Source organism: Oryx dammah, unplaced genomic scaffold, assembly GCF_014754425.2.
Source record: "Oryx dammah isolate SB20612 unplaced genomic scaffold, SCBI_Odam_1.1 HiC_scaffold_19, whole genome shotgun sequence".
Classification (NCBI taxonomy): domain Eukaryota; kingdom Metazoa; phylum Chordata; class Mammalia; order Artiodactyla; family Bovidae; genus Oryx; species Oryx dammah.
The window spans coordinates 74,594,560-74,613,611 of record NW_024070203.1 but is presented as its reverse complement, the minus strand read 5'-3'; the positions used below and the strand labels follow the sequence as shown (position 1 = coordinate 74,613,611).

At 43.2% G+C, this 19,052-nt stretch overlaps 1 long non-coding RNA gene across 1 annotated transcript in view; it reads right to left on the bottom strand.

Annotated features, from left to right (window-relative positions):
- Positions 1–228: 228 nt before the first annotated feature.
- Positions 229–19,052, bottom strand: part of LOC120878982 — a 34,743-nt gene continuing 15,919 nt past the window's right edge. The window contains exons 2-4 of the long non-coding RNA XR_005724680.1: positions 5,282–5,561; positions 719–915; positions 229–625 (exon numbers count right to left, since the gene is read on the bottom strand). This is a non-coding gene — a long non-coding RNA (uncharacterized LOC120878982). The remainder of the gene's footprint in view (positions 626–718; positions 916–5,281; positions 5,562–19,052) is intronic.

Sequence of the window (19,052 nt, the reverse complement as noted above, 5' to 3'; positions counted from 1 at the left end):
AATCTTATGTTAGTCGGCCCACTTATGGGGGCTTTTATAATGGTTAATGGGCTTCTCTTGTGGCTCGGCTGGTAAAGAATCTGCCTGCAGTGCAGGAGACCTGGGTTCAATCCCTGGGTTGGGAAGATCCCCTGCAGGAGGGAAAGGCTACCCACTCCAGTATTTTGGCCTGGAGAATTCCTGGACTATACAGTCCATGGTGTTGCAAAGAGTTGGACACGACTGAGTGACTTTCACTTTTACTTTCATAATGGTTAATTCTATTTCTCTTTGTTTATAGAAGTTTGTATAATGCATGGTAGACCCATGAAGGTACTCCAAAAATCTACAAAACGTCTCTTCTATCAGCCATTATAAGAAAATAAACTTTTCCCCTTTTCTAAACCTCTTTTATTAACAAAATCCTTGAATATTATCTCCAGTACATTCTTAATAAATACCAAAAATATACAGAGGGTAAATAGCATGCAAATAAACCTTTAAAACATACATTTCCGCCTTAATTATATAAAGTAATATAAGGAATTCCCTAGTGGTCCAGTGGCTAGGATCTGTTGTTTACATTGCTGGGGTCCAGGTTCATTCCCTGGTTGGAGAACTAAGATCTGCAAGGTACATGGCGAAGCTGGAAAAAAAAAAAAAGAAAAGTAATATAAGCCCTTGTAAATGCTGGAAACTATAGAATAGAACCTAAAAAAATATTTACCTCCAAACCTACCAATTGGAATCAACTTTTGTCCATATTTCTGTGTAATAGGCAGGAAGCCACCACTGCTGGGGGTTGCTTTCCAGAAGACTTGGGCCCCCTCAGCTGAGTGGCAAGCATGTACTAGGGTGAACAGTGTTTGTCACCGTACTGCTTATGACCCTTATAATGGAAGTGATTTACTTGAATGCCACCTAAATTAAGGAAATCTGAGTGAGAAAACAAAGAGAGTTGTTTCTTTTTTTTTCTAAGAGAGTTGTTTCTATGCAAACTAGATTGAAGGCTCCGGAAAGATGCCATAAGACAAGATTCTTTTTTTTTTAACTTAAAAAAAAATTAAACACTTTTATTTATACAGGAAACATCATTTCACTCCAGGAAGTGGAAAACGGCCATAAACAGAATAGCATAGTACAAATAAACCCAATGATTCAGCAAGGATCAAAGAGAGGTGCTGAGAGCATGGGCTAAAAAGTTGTTGGTGGACAAGTTATTCAGGGTCTCAAGATACTGCCCATAGAGCGTCAAAAAGCTGAATTGTGTCCCCTCCCCAAATTTATATGTTGAAGTCTTAAGCCCCGGAACTCAGAGTGTGACTATATTTGGAGAAAGGGCTTTTAAGAGGTGATTAAGTGAAAGTGAAGTCATACAGATGGGCTCTGACGCAACATGAAAGAAAAGAAAGTGAAGTCGCTCAGTCGTGTCCGACTCTTTGCGATCCCATGGACTGTAGTCTACCAGGCTTCTCTGTCCATGGGATTTTCCAGGCAAGAGTACTGGAGTGGGTTGCCATTTCCTTCTCCAAGACAAGATTTTTTAAATAAAAGGGTTCTGCCCTCAGGAGACCTTGCAAGGGTCCGCCCTGAGTGGCGCTGTCCTAGGTGTGCGTCCCACCTTCTAGGACCATGCTGGGCAGGGTGGGCACAAGGGGTGGATGCAGCCACGTGGCTCATCACAGGCTGGCTGCTTCCATCCACTAAATGAGGATCCGGAAATGAACACTGTGTGACTGACCTTGTGTTCTCTCCCTTTGAGACAGGACCACTGGGCTGGGAATCTCCAGAGCTAAAGGACCGGAGACTCTCAAGGAGACCTGTGAGTTCCGTACACTGTGAGGCTTTCCTCCGTCTGGGTCCTCAGGTCAGTGACTCACGGGATAAACTGGCTATAGCGTTAACTAAGCACCAGCTCAAGTTTCCCCTGCTGCCCCAAGGAAAGGACCTTGCTTTTCCTTCTGGCTTCCGTGATTTGGAATGTGCCCCAGGATATTTAGGCATCAGTCAGATTCAGCCAAAACTGTGTTGGTTAAGATTCCCATCTAGATGCCCTATTTAAGAAGGTCGGGGAGCAGGAAACGCTCCTGGATGGAGTCCCAGCTCGGTCCCTTGGTTGGAGAGGCCTCTGTCTGTCCCGGGTACCTGCGTAGGGAGCTTCCCAGAAACTTCTGGGCAAGATGAATGGCCCAGGCAGAGGCCACCTCATTTACCATCCACCTCACCACCGGCATCACTGCCCTGACGGTCCAGAGGGCTCTCGCACTGGGCTCTGTTGTCCTTGCCTGTCTGGACTCATCCCAGTATTGCTGTGGGGACCCAGTGCTCATCCCACTGGATCCCCTTTGGTGGGACAATCCATCAAGGTGTAGGGGTGGGAGGCAGGGGGCCATTTGACCAGAATGAGGCCAGTGAGAGGCCTTCTCCTGGGATCTGAATTTTGAGCTAAGGGCAGAAACTGGTGGGACAGCATCCGAGGGGGAGACCATCCGCTCATTCCTGCTGACTGCGAACCCGAGAGCAGCCCCAGTTCCTGTCCCTCCTGAGCCTGGAGATTCAGATTTCTCTTTGATTCTGTCAGCTACCCATAGGTTCCACTGAGATGTGTTTGTGTTAGAGTAGCCAGAGCTAAGTACTTCTGACTGTAAGCAAAGAATCCTGAGGGACATAACTCATAGTAGTGTGTGTGTGTCTGTATGTATGCAAACACATGTGTGTGTTCTGCCCTGGAAGCACAGCTTGGGTCTGCATTTTCAGCGCCGACCATTCAACACACATATATTCAGTTTACCACATATATTTCTTTCACTAATATCTAGGCCATTGAGTTAGTATACAAAACAAAAAAGGGAATAAAATTCAACACTTTGTTTCAGGGCTATGACATGTATGTGTTTACACTTAGCCAGGAGGAAAATCACACCAATATATTACACCACATCTCGTGGACACCTTTTGGATCATGAGCCAAGTCCTTCCACATCGGTGGAGTGGTGGTTGGTGGTGAGGGGTTGGGTAGGGAGTATGGCTGTTTCTCCTGCATGCCCCTGCCCACCAGAAAACAACTGATTGTTCCACAGGGTCAACGCTGATCTAATCTAGGCCAATCATATTTTTCTCCATGGCACTCTGAATGGGGATGGGGCCAGAGGGGAGGGCAGGGCTGGAGAGAGGAAGGGAGAAAGACAGAGAGAAAGGTGGAAAGAGTCGGTTTCCTCCAGGTGCTCAACCATGAACACTTGAGTGGGGTGGGAAGCCGCCTTCTGCCCACCAGGGGTCAAGTAGCCAAACCATGTAGTCTGTTAAGGAAGAATGAAGGGACTGCCAGAGAGAAACCAGCGAGGCAGCCACCCACCTAGCTGCTGGCCACAGCTCTCTTTTGGTACCCAGCTGCGTGCCTGTCTTGGGATTCTGTGAGAGCCTTGGGTCCTAATAATGTATTCCTACGTGTCTAAGCAGCTCAGGTGGGTTTCTGTGCTTGCAACTCAGAATCCAACCAATACAAGCATAAATTCCATGTGCTGTGGAAACCCAACCTACAGAATGATCTCAAGGAGTAAGGAGAGGTTCCGAGGCCCCTGCGGAGAGGAGGGGCTTCATTCCTCTTCCTTTAGAACCGCACCATTCACCATTCCTTAAGCACCAAGATGCTTGTCTCAGGGCTGTTCAGTTCAGTTGCTCAGTCATGTCCAACTCTCTGCAACCCCATGGACAGTAGCACATCAGGCCTCCCTGTCCATCACCAACTACCAGAGTCCACCCAAACTCATGTCCATTGAGTCAGTGATGCCATCCAACCATCTCATCCTCTGTCTTCCCCTTCTCCTCCCGCCTTCAATCTTTCCCAGCATCAGAGTCTTTTCAAATGATTCAGCTCTTCGCATCAGGTGGCCAAAGTATTGGAGTTTCAGCTTCAGCATCAGTCCTTCCAATGAATATTCAGGACTGATTTCCTGTAGGATGGACTGGTTGGATCTCCTTGTAATCCAAGGGACTCTCAAGAGTCTTCTCCAACACCACAGTTCAAAAGCATCAATTTTTCGGTGCTCAGCTTTCTTTGTAGTCCAGCTCTCACATCTGTACATGACTACTGGAAAAACCATAGCTTTGACTAGATGGATCTTTGTTGGTAAAGTAATGTCTCTGTTTCTTAATATGCTCTCTAGGTTGGTCATAACTTTCCTTCCAAGGAGCAAGCGCCTTTTAATTTCATGGCTGCAGTCACTATCTGCAGTGATTTTGGAGCCCCCCAAAATAAAGTCTCTCACTGTTTCCACTATTTCCCCTTCTATTTGCCATGAAGTGATGGGACTGGATGCCATGATCTTAGTTTTCTGAATGTTGAGTTTTAAGCCAGTTTTTTCATTCTCCTATTTCACTTTCATCAAGAGGCTCTTTAGTTCCTCTTCATTTTCTGCCATAAGGGTGGTGTCATCTGCATATCTGAGATTATTGATATTTCTCCCAGCAATCTTGATTTCAGCTTATGCTTCATCCAGCTCAGCGTTTCTCATGATGTACTCTGCATAGAAGTTAAATAAGCAGCGTAACAATATACAGCCTTGACGTACTCCTTTTCCTATTTGGAACCAGTCTGTTGTTCCATGTCCAGTTCTAACTGTTGCTTCCTGACCTGCATACAGATTTCTCAAGAGTCTGTATCTCCATTGAATCTTCTAAGGGAGATTAGTTGAATTCTATTTCATAACAGGAAACAACTATATACAAATATAGGTACTTATTTTTATATATAGGATAACTACTCCCAAGAGACTCACAGAATTATATATTCTAATATTGGCACATGACGCTTTGGTAGACACATCGTACTGTGGTTCAACAGCTTCCGTCAGCATGTTCCATGAATGGAAAACATGTTACCATCATAGAGGAAGATATGAAGCAAGCCTGACATTGTCCTGTCCCTCACACGAGCACTATCAGAGGTCACACTTAATGAGTTTTACTGGTGTAGACTTATCACTGGACAAAGTCTTTTCCTGTCAGAGTTGCCATGTCTGGGACTCCCCTAGTGGTCCAGTGGTTAAGACTCTGTGCTTCCAATGCAGGTGACCAGGGTTCCATCCCTGGTTGAGAAACTATGATCCTGCATGCCATGTTATGAGGCCAAAGAAAAAACAGCAACAAACCAAACCAAAGACCCCTCCGTTGCCATGTCTAAGAATTCTAGGGTCCCATCTAAGATCTCACTAATGTCATGGTAGAGCTAATTGAGAGGCAATTGTTTAGACCTGTACTCTTGTCCCTAGGACACATCTTTAGTGATTTTAGAGTGACTTACCTGATTTGAAAATGTGGGGAGATTAACTAGATATGTTATTTCAGCTTCTCGATGTCTTTCATCACCTTGAACAGTACTGTGGGCAGCGCTGGCTTTCTTTGCTCTTCCATAGGGCATTTTGCAGGCCTGGGACCAGGTGGGGACCAGAACTCAATTCAGGTTGCAGGCCCAATTTCATTCTTCCACTAACTCACAACCTTTTGTGTACCTCTCTCAGTAGGAGGGATGACATTCGGCCTCCATCTTTAACCTTTATTTTGTGTCTCATCTTGTTTAGAACCTAGGTGAAAAAAAGGAGTGTAATTTAATGGGGACCTCTTTGGAGACCTCAACAAACGGTTCCTCCGATTTTCCCAGTGCTATCTTATACATGCTGAGTTTCAGTGTTTCCCAGCTGCTAGTAAGGGAAGATATAGTTTGCTATGTTCAAGAGATGCTCTTATAAAACCATCATCTGTAAAAGATTTAGAAGTCCTGGCATCAAATTCATAATAGCATTTTGCAGCAACTTCACTGACTTTATTCACATGTAAAAACAAACTCTTTGACATGTTCATCTTCTTTTTCAGTTTGATAGCATTATCATTGTTTATCATCTCATTTATCCTAGTTCTTATTATGTTTTTTATGACAATTGTTAATTTGTTTTTCAGATAGTGTCATTCTTTTTCTTCTTCCAGTTTTATTGAGATATAATTGTCATATAACACTAAGTTTAAGGTGTACAGCATAATGATTTGATTTACATACCTCATGAAATGATTATCACAATAAGTTTAGTGAACGTCCATCATTTCATATAGATACAACATTAAAGAAATAGAAAAATATTCCTGTGATGAGAACTCAAGATTTACTCTCAATTATTTTTATATGTAATATATAGCAGTGTTAGAGGAGGGCATGGAAACCCACTCCAGTGTTCTTGCCTGGAGAATCCCGTGGAAGAGGAGTCTGGCAGGCTGCAGTCCATGGGGTCGCAGAGTCGGACACGACTGAAGCGACTTAGCATGCACGCATGCAGCACGCATGCAGCACGCATGCAGCACACATGTAGCATGCATGCAGCATGCATGCAGCAGTGTTAATTGCATTTGTCATGTACGTTATACCCCTAGTGCTTATTTATCCTGTAACTGGAAATGTGTACCTTTGGATTGCCTTCATCAATTCCCTCTCTTCCAACCCCACATCTGGTAACCTCAAATCTGATCTCTTTTTTCTATGAGTTTGTTGAAGTATAATTGACCTGTATTATGTTAGTTTCTGGCACAGGACAGCGATTGAATTTTTCTATACTTTTCAAAATGATGACCATGATAAGTCTAATTGTCACCTGTCATCATTCAAAGATAGCATATAACTATGGACTATATAATCCACAGTGTACATTTCATACCCATGGCTAATTTATTTTGCATCTGGGGGTTTGCATGCCCTAATCTTTCTCACCTAATTCTTCTCCTCCCACACTTCCCCACACCTCTTCTCTCTGGCAATCGCCTCTTTGTTCTCACAGACATGAAAGTGAAAGTCGCTCATTTGTGTCCAACTCTGTGCAACCCCATAGACTATATAGAATTCTCCAGGCCAGAATACTGGAGCGGGAAGCCTTTCTCTTCTCCGGGGGATCTTTGCAACCTAGGGATTGAACCCAGGTCTCCTGCATTGCAGGCGGATTCTTTACCAGCTGAGCCACCAGGAAAGCCCGAGAATACTGGAGTGGGTAAGCCATCCCTTTTCCAGGGGATCTTCCAGACCCAGCAATCAAACTGGGGTATCCTGCTTTGCAGGAGGATTCTTTACCTGCTGAGCTTCCAGGGAAACTCTCTCACAGATATAGTCATTATTATGATGATTATTATTATTGCTGTGGGATCTTAGTTCCCCAACCTGGGATTGAACCGGTGCCCCCTGAATTGGAAGCATGGAGCTTTAAACATTGCACAGCCAGGGAAGTCCCAATCTTTCTTTACATAACAGACAATATTTTTTATTTCCATAGAGAAATAGACTTAATACTTTTCTGAAAATCAGTGGTCTTCTCAGTCTAAAATTTCCCCCAACTTACGATAAAGGCATAGGAGCAAAACAATATTAGAAAAATAATGGAAGAATGATTAGAAATGGCAGCTGACACTCAGCCCGGGGATTGCAGAGATGCAGAACGTGAGTAAACAGGAGGCAACGATCTTTGCTTAAGGCCACTAACGCACATGGGCCCAGGGCTGCCAGGTCATCTGATTTTCAAAAAGAAGCTGAAATCATATTTTTACATTAAATTTCACTAAAAAATAAAATACTACCTCAATTTTAAAAAGAACCACTGAGCGTATCCACAAAATACATTTTTTGGCAGAATCCTCCATAATCCCATCAGGGCTGCCAGTTTGTTTATTATCAGAAGCCACAGGGAGCTTCTAAGGTGGTTGGACATAGCCGACTACCTGTGTTATGAGATCTGTTTGGGGAGGACTGGGCCCCTCTTAGGAACGGGCTGTCTTCCTTTGTAAGGGCTGAGATGCTTGGAACAGGGGACAGAGCAGGTGGGGATGGTAGGATGATCCTGGCTAAACACCTAGCTTGCTTTTAGCCTGGGGCAGCCAAGGCTGCAGGTGACTCCCCAGTGCTTTCTTGCAGATTCCAAGCTGACCATGTCCACTCGCAGGCTTTCTTTCCCTTAATTTTTCTTTCCTTCCGACTCGGCCATTCTCACTGCTTCCATTGAAAACCAGAGCAGTTCAGCTGCAGTTTCAGGTTCTGGAGATTGGGGAGTACTTGGTAAATTCTAGTCACTGCGGGACATGACTAAACAGCTGGCCCAAGGACAGCAGTAACTAACCAGAAAAGCAGAATATCTGGGATGAAATACAGCAGCCGGAAAAAACAGAACAGCATTTCATTTGCTGTGGAGAAAATATAATCATTAAAGAGCCCCAAATGAAGACTACTACATTTTTTCTTTTTTAATCTTTTGTCCACTCTCTGTGGCATGTGGGATCTTAGTTCCCAAACCAGGGATGGAACCCACACCCCCAGCATTGGCGGCATGGACTCTTAACCACTGGACTGCCAGGGAAAGCCTGAAAATGAATTTTTATGAGAAACATGTAAAGATGTTATGCTCTCCTCTAAAACTGAGTGGCCTTTCTGAGAGCATGTGTACATATAATACACACTTACACGTTACACAGTGTTTTCACACAGGTATACTATTTTAATAAGACTTTTAATAAATTGTATTAAAAATATGTTTTTGAGTACATTTCTGTTAAGTGATTATTCAGATATCCACTTTTGAAAAATTGCTTATCCAAGTTTATTGGGTCACATCCAATTGCTTTGTCTTTTCTTATGGATTTGTAGAAGTCTGTATTCTTTCATTCTTTCTCTCTCTCTTTTTTTTTTCTGTGTGGCCTACTCCAAGGTCAGGCTTCCCTGGTGTCTCAGATGGTAAATTATCCATCCGCTTGCAATGCTGGAGAGGCAGGTTCCACTCCTGGGTCAGGAAGATGCCCTGGAAAACCACATGGCAACTCACTCCAGTATTCTTGCCTGGAGAATTCCATGGACAGAGGAACCTGCTGGGCTACAGTCCATGGGGTTGTGAAGAGTCGGACACAACTGAGTAACACACACACTCCAAGGTCATGCCAATATTTTTCTGTTTTCTGCTTCTGGAAGGTTTATTGTTTTACATTTAATATTTAAAACTATAATCCACTTAGAATTAACTTCTTGTGTGTGAGGTAGGGGTCAAGCCCTTCTTTGCTTCCTTTCCTTTCCACTTCCCTTCCTCGGACATCCTATTGGCCTAGAGTCCCTTACTAAAAAGACTGTCCTGTTCCTACTACACTGTATATAACTTTGTCATAAATGAAGATGTGTGAGTCTATTCATTTTTCAAGTTTTTTTAAAAATAATTTTTTTGTAAGCTTTAAAACCCACCCATATGAGGTAGGCAGTCTCCAAGATGGCCCCAAAGCTCTCGCCTCCTGATATTTACACCCTAGTGTAGTTCCCTTCCACATTGCACGAAGATCGGTTTGTGTGACTTGTAGAATACAGCAGAAAAGATGGGATGTCACCTTCAAAATTAAGTTATAAAAGATACCACGATCTCCCTCTCTCTCTCTTTCTCACTTGTTCTTGGGGAAGCCAGCAGTCATTTCTGAAGGATACTCACACAACCTTGTGGAGAGATTCATGTGGCAAGTAAATGAGCCCTTCGTCCAACAGTCCATGAAACAAGCATGTGAGTGAACTCGGGAAGAGATCCTCTGGCCTTCAGGCAACTGTGGACCTGGCTGATGGCTTGACCACAGCCTCATAAGAGACCACAGCCAGAACCACCTAGCAGAGCTGCTGCCACATTCCTGACTCTCAAAACCAAGTGAGACAACAAGTTTTTGTTGTTTCAAGTGGCTAAATTTTGGGGTAGATTGTCCCACAGCATGCATGCATGCTAAGTTGCTTCAGTCATGTCCGACTCTTTGTGACTCCCATGGACTGTAGCCCCCTCCCAGGTTCCTCTGTCCATAGAATTTTCCTGGCAAGAATACTGGAGTGGGTTGCCATGCCCTCCTCCAGGGGATCTTCCCGACCCAAAGATCAAACCTGCGTCTCCTGTAACTCCTTCATTGCAGGCAGATTCTTAACCGCTGAGCCACTGGGGAAACCCTGTTACACAGCAATAGATAACAAATATGTCATTATTCCATTTACAAAAATGTTTACATATTCAAAAATACAAGCAGAGCTCCTAAAATTTTCACTTTATTATGAGTCGTTGAAATGATAAAGGCACTTGTAAAGCAGAGGATTCAGCTCAGTTCAATTCAATCACTCAGTCGTGTCAGACTCTTTGTAACCCCATGAATCACAGCACGCCAGGCCTCCCTGTCCATCACCAACTCCCGGAGTTTACTCAGACTCACCTTCATCGAGTCAGTGATGCCATCCAGCCATCTCATCCTCTGTCGTCCCCTTCTCCTCCTGCCCCCAATCCCTCCCAGCATCAGAGTCTTTTCCAATGAGTCAATTCTTCACATGAGGTGGCCAAAGTACTGGAGTTTCAGCTTTAGCATCATTCCTTCCAAAGAAATCCCAGGGCTGATCTCCTTCAGAAGGGACTGGTTGGATCTCTTTGCAGTCCAAGGGACTCTCAAGAGTCTTCTCCAACACCACAGTTGAAAAGCATCAATTCTTCAGCGCTCAGCTTTCTTCACAGTCCAACTCTCACATCCATACATGACCACAGGAAAAACCATAGCCTTGACTAGACGGACCTTTGTTGTCAAAGTAATGTCTCTGCTTTTGAATATGCTATCTAGGTTGGTCATAACTTTTCTTCCAAGGAGTAAGTGTCTTTTAATTTCATGACTGCAGTCACCATCTGCAGTGATTTTGGAGCCCAAAAAATTAAGTCCCATGAAGTGATGGGCCCAGATGCCATGATCTTCGTTTTCTGAATGTTGAGCTTTAAGCCAACTTTTTCACTCTCCACTTTCACTTTCATCAAGAGGCTTTTTAGTTCCTCTTCACTTTCTGCCATAAGGGTGGTGTCATCTGCATATCTGAGGTTATTGATATTTCTCCCAGCAATCTTGATTCCAGCTTGTGTTTCTTCCAGCCCAGCATTTCTCATGATGTTCTCTTCATGGAAGTAAAATAAGCAGGGTGACAATATATAGCCTTGACGTACTCCTTTTCCTATTTGGAACCAGTCTGTTGTTCCATGTCCAGTTCTAACTATTGCTTCCTGACCTGCATATAGATTTCTCAAGAGACAGGTCAGGTGTTCAGGTATTTCCATCTCTTTCAGAATTTTCCACAGTTTATTGTGATCCGCACAGTCAAAGGCTTTGGTATAGTCAATAAAGCAGAAATAGATGTTTTCCTGGAACTCTCTTGCTTTTTCCATGATCCAGCAGATGTTGGCAATACTTAATGACTAATGCCTTACACTTCTGCTTCATTGACTACGCTGAAGCCTTTGACTCCGTGGATCACAACAAACTGTGGAAAATTCTTCAAGATTTTTGGAATATAAAATACCAGACCTCCTTACCTTCCTCCTGAGAAATCTGTATGCAGGTAAAGAAGTAATTGTTAGAACCGGACATGGAACAACAGACTGGTTCCAAATAGGAAAAAGAGTATGTCAAGGCTGTATATTGTCACCCTGCTTATTTAACTTGTATGCAGAGTACATCATGTGAAATGCCAGGCTGGGTGAAGCACAAGCTGAAATCAAGATTGCTGGGAGAAATATCAATAATCTCAGATATGCCAATGACACCACCCTTAAGGCAGAAATTGAAGAGGAACTAAAGAGCCTCTTGATGAAAGTGAAAGAGAAGAATGAAAAAGCTGGCTTAAAATTCAACTTTCAAAAAACTAAGATCACATCATCTGGTCCTATCAGTTCATGGCAAATAGATGGGGTAACAATGGAAACAGTGACAGACTTTATTTTGGGGGGCTCCAAAATCACTGCAGATAGTGACTGCGGCCATGAAATTAAAAGACATTTGCTCCTTGGAAGAAAAGTTAAGACAAACTAAACAGCATATTAAAAAGCAGAGACATTATACTTTGCCAACAAAGGTCCATATAGTCAAAGCTATGGATTTTTTATTAGTCATGTATGGATGTGAGAGTTGGACCATAAAGAAAGCTGAGCCCCGAAGAACTGATGCTTTTGAACTGTGGTGGTGGGGAAGACTCTTGAGAGACCCTTGGACTGCAAGGAGATCCAACAAGTCCATTCTAAAAGAAATCAGTCCTGAATATTCACTGGAAGGACTGATGCTAAAGCTGAAACTCCAAAACTTTGGCCATCTGATGTGAAGAACTGACTCATTTAAAAAGACCCTGATGCTGAGAAAGATTGAAGGCAGGAGGAGAAGGGGACAACAGAGGATGAGATGGTTGGATGGCATCACTGACTTGATGGACATGAGTTTGAGTGGGCTCTGGAAGTTGATGATGGACAGGGAAGCCTGGTCTGTTGCAGCCCATAGGGTCTCCAATAGTCGGACATGACTGAGCCACTGAACTGAGCTGAATGCCTTACATGTCACAAAATCACAGGCAGTTCTGACTTCAAGCCACCAGTGCTACAGAAAGTATGCGGCCGCCAGAGATAGAATGAGAAATGCAAGATTAAATCTGGGATTCCAGGATAATTTCTGTGGGTCCCTCCTTCTGGAAAATTTGATTCTGGTAGAAGCCAAAGAACTCTATTTCTATAAAATCCTTAAGATAAAGAGTGGTCACCTTTCTTCATCTCTCTTCATTCCTACAGCAGTCTTAAATTATTAAATTGCTTTAAATACCAGCTGGAAAATGCAATGAGTATTTAAGATACAATGTGCGGAGCACTTTGCCTGGGGCACATAGTCAATGAAAGGAAGTCTTAGGAGGTAAGACTGAGTAAGCTGAAGTCTTTTTGGTAAATTGATGTCTTTTTGCTCTTGGCCATTAGAGCTGGGATGAGCCATACAGGAGCCATGCACCAGCTGGCCCAATGAAGTGGTAGATTCCTAAAGGCAACCTGATAGTTCCTCAGGCCTGTGGTCTTGGTACCACCGCTTGCCTGTTGTAAAAAAAAAAAAAAAAAAAAACCCTGGGCATACGGAAGGGAGTGTTACAAATACAGATTCCTGAGCCTCACCCCTGGGCATTCTAAGTCATTCAGTTAGAGGTCGGGTCAGGAAATGTGCATTCGTGACAGCCTCTTATGGAGATTCTATGGACACCCAGGTTTGAGAACGAGTTCTAAGAGATTCTCGGTGGGCTGGCTCTGTTACCTCCAAGTCTTACGTGCTCATTCTCTCTATCTCTCAATCCAAAGCCTCATCATAAAATGGTCCCTGATAATTCCTGAGACTCTTTTGTTTCTGGGGACCTACATGGCTTTGGGGCACCTTGTTTCTTATAGAGTTTCTACTCCTTTTGCTTTTTTGGTTTGGGCATCACCTGGTATTTTGGGAAAGAACTTCCCTACTCCAAACTTGGTCCTTGGGAACTTCACCCTCAGCTTGGTCCTCACCAGCTCCCAGGGAAGAATCATATCATTTTGCTTAAATGTCATATTTTAAAACTGAGTGCCTCCCTCAATGCACAGACACACACACACACACACAGACAGATACTTTCCACGCTCTATCCCACCCAGGCGAGGGCCAGTGGAGGATGGAGAAGCCAGCTCATTCCACATTCAGGTTCTTGAAAGGCTCATCTGAAGGCTTCCATACTCACTTCCATCCGCCCACTCCCTTCCCTGTGGTGTCACCATCAAATGAATGTGGACACTGAGCTCTGGATTTTGTTGCTTTCAAAAACATTTTTTGGGGTATAAAAAAAAATTAAACTCACACAGCAAGTAGAGAGAACAATACAACGAATCCTCATAGACCCATTCACCCAAATTCAGTAATTATGGAAAAATTTGCCACATTTACTTTATCTACTCTTTTTCTCCCTTCTGTTGAATTCTTTCCTTTCAAGCCAGCTTCAGACATTTCAGACATCTAAATTGGGCAATACTGTGAGACTGTGTTTCTGGTAAATCTTCTGTCTTCCTGTCTGGAAAACTACTACTTAGAGACCAATCATGGCCTCCTTCACATGCTTCTGCATCCAATGCCCAAGCCCATGATGTCAATGTGCATCTCTGTATTACCACATACATTTCTTAAACATGTTTCTTGTCTAAATCAAGATCCAAACCAAGTCCACCAATTACATTTAGTGGTTTGTCTTTTATATCCATTTTAATGTAGCTTTCTCCCCACCCCACGAGCCATTGGCTTGCTGCAGTGACTAAGTCTGTTTCCCACAGCTTTCCCAACATTCTACGTGTCTCTGTCTGGCTCCTTGGAGTCATTCAACTTGCTTCCCTCTCTTCCTTGTTTCCAGAGGCTTGATTAGGTTGCTTCAGTTTTTTAGGCAATAGGTGATGCCACAGGCTTTTTCATGGAATACCTCAGAAAGCCTGTAGTATCTGGTTGTTTTGCTTTTAATGATGCTAAGATCGTTCAGGGGCTTTAGGGAATGACCAACCTGATAGCTCATTCTAAAATTTCCTAGTACCTGTTCATCACGTTAGTTTCATCCATTGACAATCCCAAGTGAGTTCTGAAGAATTTCTGCTACAACAGCACAACTGATCCACTGGTTAAATTTACCTACAGTCATCCATTGTACTTCTTTGCTCTGAACCTCCAGGAGATGCGGCTTCCTCTCGTGACTGTATCGCCAAACTCTATAAAACTGCTTTTTAAACCTTTAATATGCATATAAACCCTATGAAAATATAGGTCTCATTTAGGAGGCTTGAGGTTCTATATTTCTAACCAGCTTCCAGGCTATTCCAATATTGCTGATCTGCGGCTATACTTTACTGAGCAAGGCCCTAGGGCATCTCTAATAACTAAAATCCCACAGGAACCAGAAGGAGCTATGTACAGGCCACTCAGAGATTTTCAAGAAACTGGCCCTGAGAATCAGGGAGTACATCTAAATTGGGCAACACTATAGGGCTGTCTTTCTGGCAAATCTTCTATTTTCCAATTTGGAAAACTGCTACTTAGAGACCAATCATGGCCTCCTCATGTGGCTTCTGCATGCAATGCCCAAGTTCATGATGAGATCCTTCTCACTAGGCTGGACCACGTAGATTTAGCCTCTTCCTTCTCCTCTCCTCGTGTATATTTCTGCTGTTAAGTTCTGCAACAAGAGATGGAAAAAATGCAGTTAAAAATGTTCTATGCTCTGGTTGTCTCCAGAACTTAGTATACTGGGAAGTACATGGACCAGCATGTGCCATAGAGGACTGTCTGCTATCTCCAGAGTACCTTGGAAAAGGTCAGGGCTTTTGGCCAGACCCCCCTGGAAGAACTGACAACATGTGATGCAGGGGAGGGAAGGGGCTGTACCAAGACCAGGGTAATAAAAGCAAATTGTCCCCAGCAGCGAAAGTCGTCTGTCCCCATAGACGACTGCCCTAGAGTTTTTGCTGTCCAAATCTCAGTGCTCCCAATGGCATCCACTCACTCATATCTCTTGGCTTGATGTCCTATATCATGTACTAGTTTTGAGCTCTCCTAAGGCTTCCCTGGTGGCTCAGATGGTAAAGAAACTGCCTGTAATGGGGGAGACCCGTGTTTGACCCATGTACAGTTCTAAATTGGGCAACACTATAGGGCTGTCTTTCTGGCAAATCCTGGGTCAGAAGGATCCCCTGGAGAAGGGAATGGCTACCCACTCCAGTATTCTTGCCTGGAGAATTGCATGGACAGAGGAGCCTGGTGAGCTACAGTCAACCGAATTACAAAGAGTCAGACACCACTGAGTCACTAACACTTTAACTCACTCACTTAAGCTTTAAGGTCCTTCCACATATCCTCCCTGGTATTTCTGGATCCATCTTCCAATTTCATGCATGCTTTATGGCTCTGCTTACACTTGTGATTATGGTGGGGGGATGGTCACAAGCCTTGGACAAAGACAGCTCCCTCTTATATGTCGCCCTGCACACTCCACATCCGGCCATTTTCAACTCAGGTCTCTGAGTGCAGAAGACCAGTTGGGACGAATTGGAGCAACTGGAGTTAGATTGGGAAACACCTTAATTCCTAGATGAGGTTTCCCTGTGTGCACTGAGGAACTGCTGAAGGTTATCAAGCAGGAAACCAGCAGTTCCATGATATTAGGTTATTTGAATATGTTTTCCAGGTTGAGACATTTTAAAGAGTATTTTGAGGCATCAACAATGAGCATGCCTCATTAAAAATCTCAGAACATTCTGTCCTCCTGTAGCCCAGCCATGGTCTCTGGGTTCTCACTGTGACATTTTCCCCCGGGTAAATGTCTTCTCATCTCAGTTTATTTATAGTTCATTTAGACCATCAAAGCAATAATAATTCCCAAAATAGAGAGCGATGCTCTGATGATCAATGGGATACATGAAAAGCAGTTTAATATAAGAGTGAAAATGAAAAGGGTGTTTTTTGTGGTTTTTTTTTTTTTTTTTTTTTTTGGCTGCACTAGGTTTTCATTGTTGCATGGGTTCAGTAGTCGGGGAGCGCTGACTTAGTTGCCCTGTGGCATGTGGGATATTAATTCCCTGATGAGGGATCAAACCCATGTCCCTTGCATTGTAAGGTGGATTCTTAACCACTGGGCCTCCAAGCAAGTCCAAGAGGGTGGTTTTAATATAACTAATAACTTCCCTCTCATTCACTCCATCAACTCAATTTGTGTTATTTCTTTCAAGACCATGCCTAAGAAATTTTTCTTCTATGAAGCCATTCCTGACTAAATCTACCACATCTATGAATCAGAAAGAACTTTACATTTAAAGCTAGGAGGTATCATGATACAGACTTTAGAATAAGGCAGATAAAGATTTGAATCCCAGATCTGTTACGTACGTTATCTGAAGCGAAGGTCAAATTTATCATCTGTATTATGAAGCTATCAATTCTTTGTTATCTCTATTAACACTTATTTTTAACTCAGTGGCAGTCTCCCACTACTTTCTTGTTAAGATAACCCGGATCTATTCAAATATTGAGTGGAGATTTCTTGATCTCATGAAAGATGGTTCCAGCTCCTGATTTGTATGGACCATGTGACCCAGTTCTGGCCAGTGAGATACAAGGTGAAGTCTGATGGGGGCTTCTGGGAAAGATTTTCATCCCTAAAGTATGTGTTCTATCTTCCTTCTTCCTGCTTTTAAACTTGGTTGTGTAAGAACATGAAAGTTTCTACTGTGAGAGGCAGATGAGTGCCAAGACACTGACTCAGAACTCTGAGTTATGAAACTGCTGACCAAATGCCAGCAATGGTATTAAGTGCTGAGGAGACAATGAAGAGCCAGTAACAGATATCATCTCCGCCCTCCTGAAGCTCAGAGTCTAGTGGAAGGCGATGGCCAGAGATCAGACACTGTGCAAGTAAATATGAAATCAAAACTGTGACAAGTGTTTTCAAAAAGAGGAACATTTTTAATTATTAATCTCCTAGATTAATAAATCATGGAGAAATGTATCTTCCCAAAATAGCTATACATGATCTGGGGAGAGTAGATGATGCTTCTCTGGGGATGAAATGATAGAGCACGATCTGAAGGAAGGTTAGGAGCTAGTTGGATGAGGGATTAAAGAGACCAAGAGATTTAGGGATACAGGACAGCAAGTGCAAAAACCCTGGGAAAGAGGGAACATGATATATTTGCAATTGTACTTTTATTTTTTAATTTTATTTGATCAAAGTTGTATATTTGTGGATGTAAACTATAATGCATATAAACTATATGTAGTTTTAAAAGTCAAATAATTACCTTGAGTTGATGCTTTTGAACTGTGATGTTGGAGAAGACTCTTGAGAGTCCCTTGGACTGCAAGGAGATCCAACCAGTCTATTCTGAAGGAGATCAGCCCTGGGATTTCTTTGGAAGGGATGATGCTAAAGCTGAAACTCCAGTACTTTGGCCACCTCATGCGAAGAGCTGACTCACTGGAAAAGACTCTGATGCTGGGCGGGATTGGGGGCAGGAGGAGAAGGGGACGACAGAGGATGAGATGGCTGGATGGCATCACTGACTCGATGGACGTGAGTCTGAGTAAACTCCGGGAGTTGGTGATGGACAGGGAGGCCTGGCGTGCTGCAGTTCATGGGGTCGCAAAGAGTCAGACACGACTGAGTGACTGAACTGAACTGAACTGAATAATATTGAAAATGATACAGGTTAATATCATCAAAAAATATCAGTCCATGCCTCACTCCTCCCCACTTTCCAATCCCACTCCTCAGGGGCAGCTCTTTTTCATCATTTGAGCTTTCTTTTTCAAATTCTAGCATTCACTTCTATATTTCTAAGTAGTATGCTGACTGGCCAACCCAGAACACAGTTCTGTGACCCAGGTCTGGCCAATGAGATAGAGGCATATAGGAGGCTTCTCGTGTCAGTGCTGGCATTTCTTTCTTCATAAATGGCTTAGTTGAGGTAAGCACCACCCTGTCCTCCTCCTTACTGTCTTAAGCATAGATGTAACGGCTAATGTTGATGGGGTCATCTTGTGTCCACATGAAAAAGGCCAAGAGACTCTCAGAGATACCACAACTGAGTGTTGGGACCAATGCTAACTTTCAGAGCCTTCTTTTTTTTTTTCCAAATGAGAAAAACTAAATCCCATCTTTCTAAACTACTATTAATCAGCCTTGATATTAGTAGCAGCCAAAAGCATTTCTAATTGATGTTTAGTTGCTAGTTTCTGATTTATGAATTTTGGGCAATATGTATTGACTTTCTGTTATAGAAGATGACTATTTTGAGCTTCTCAGGTGACACTAGTGGTAAAGAACCCGCCTGTCAATGCAGAAGATGTAAGAGAAGTGGGTTCAGTCCCTGGGTTGGGACGATCCCCTGGAGGAGAGCATGGCAGCGTAATCCAGTACTCTTGCCTGGAAAATCCCACAGACAGTGGGGCCTGGTGGGCTGCAGTCCATGGGATCGCAGTGAGTCAGACACAACTGAGTGACAAAGTATGCACGCACGCAGATGATAATTTAACTCTCACAATCTCCCACATCGTCATCACCCATCTAATACCAGTATCTTCCTCCTTTCATCTTCCCAGTTTATCACCAGTTTTAGTAAATTATCATTCAGTAATTCTATTATGAAGATCATATGAATATTATTCACTGTTGAACCACATATGTAGTAAGATTAATTTGATTATATTTCCAGTCTTGT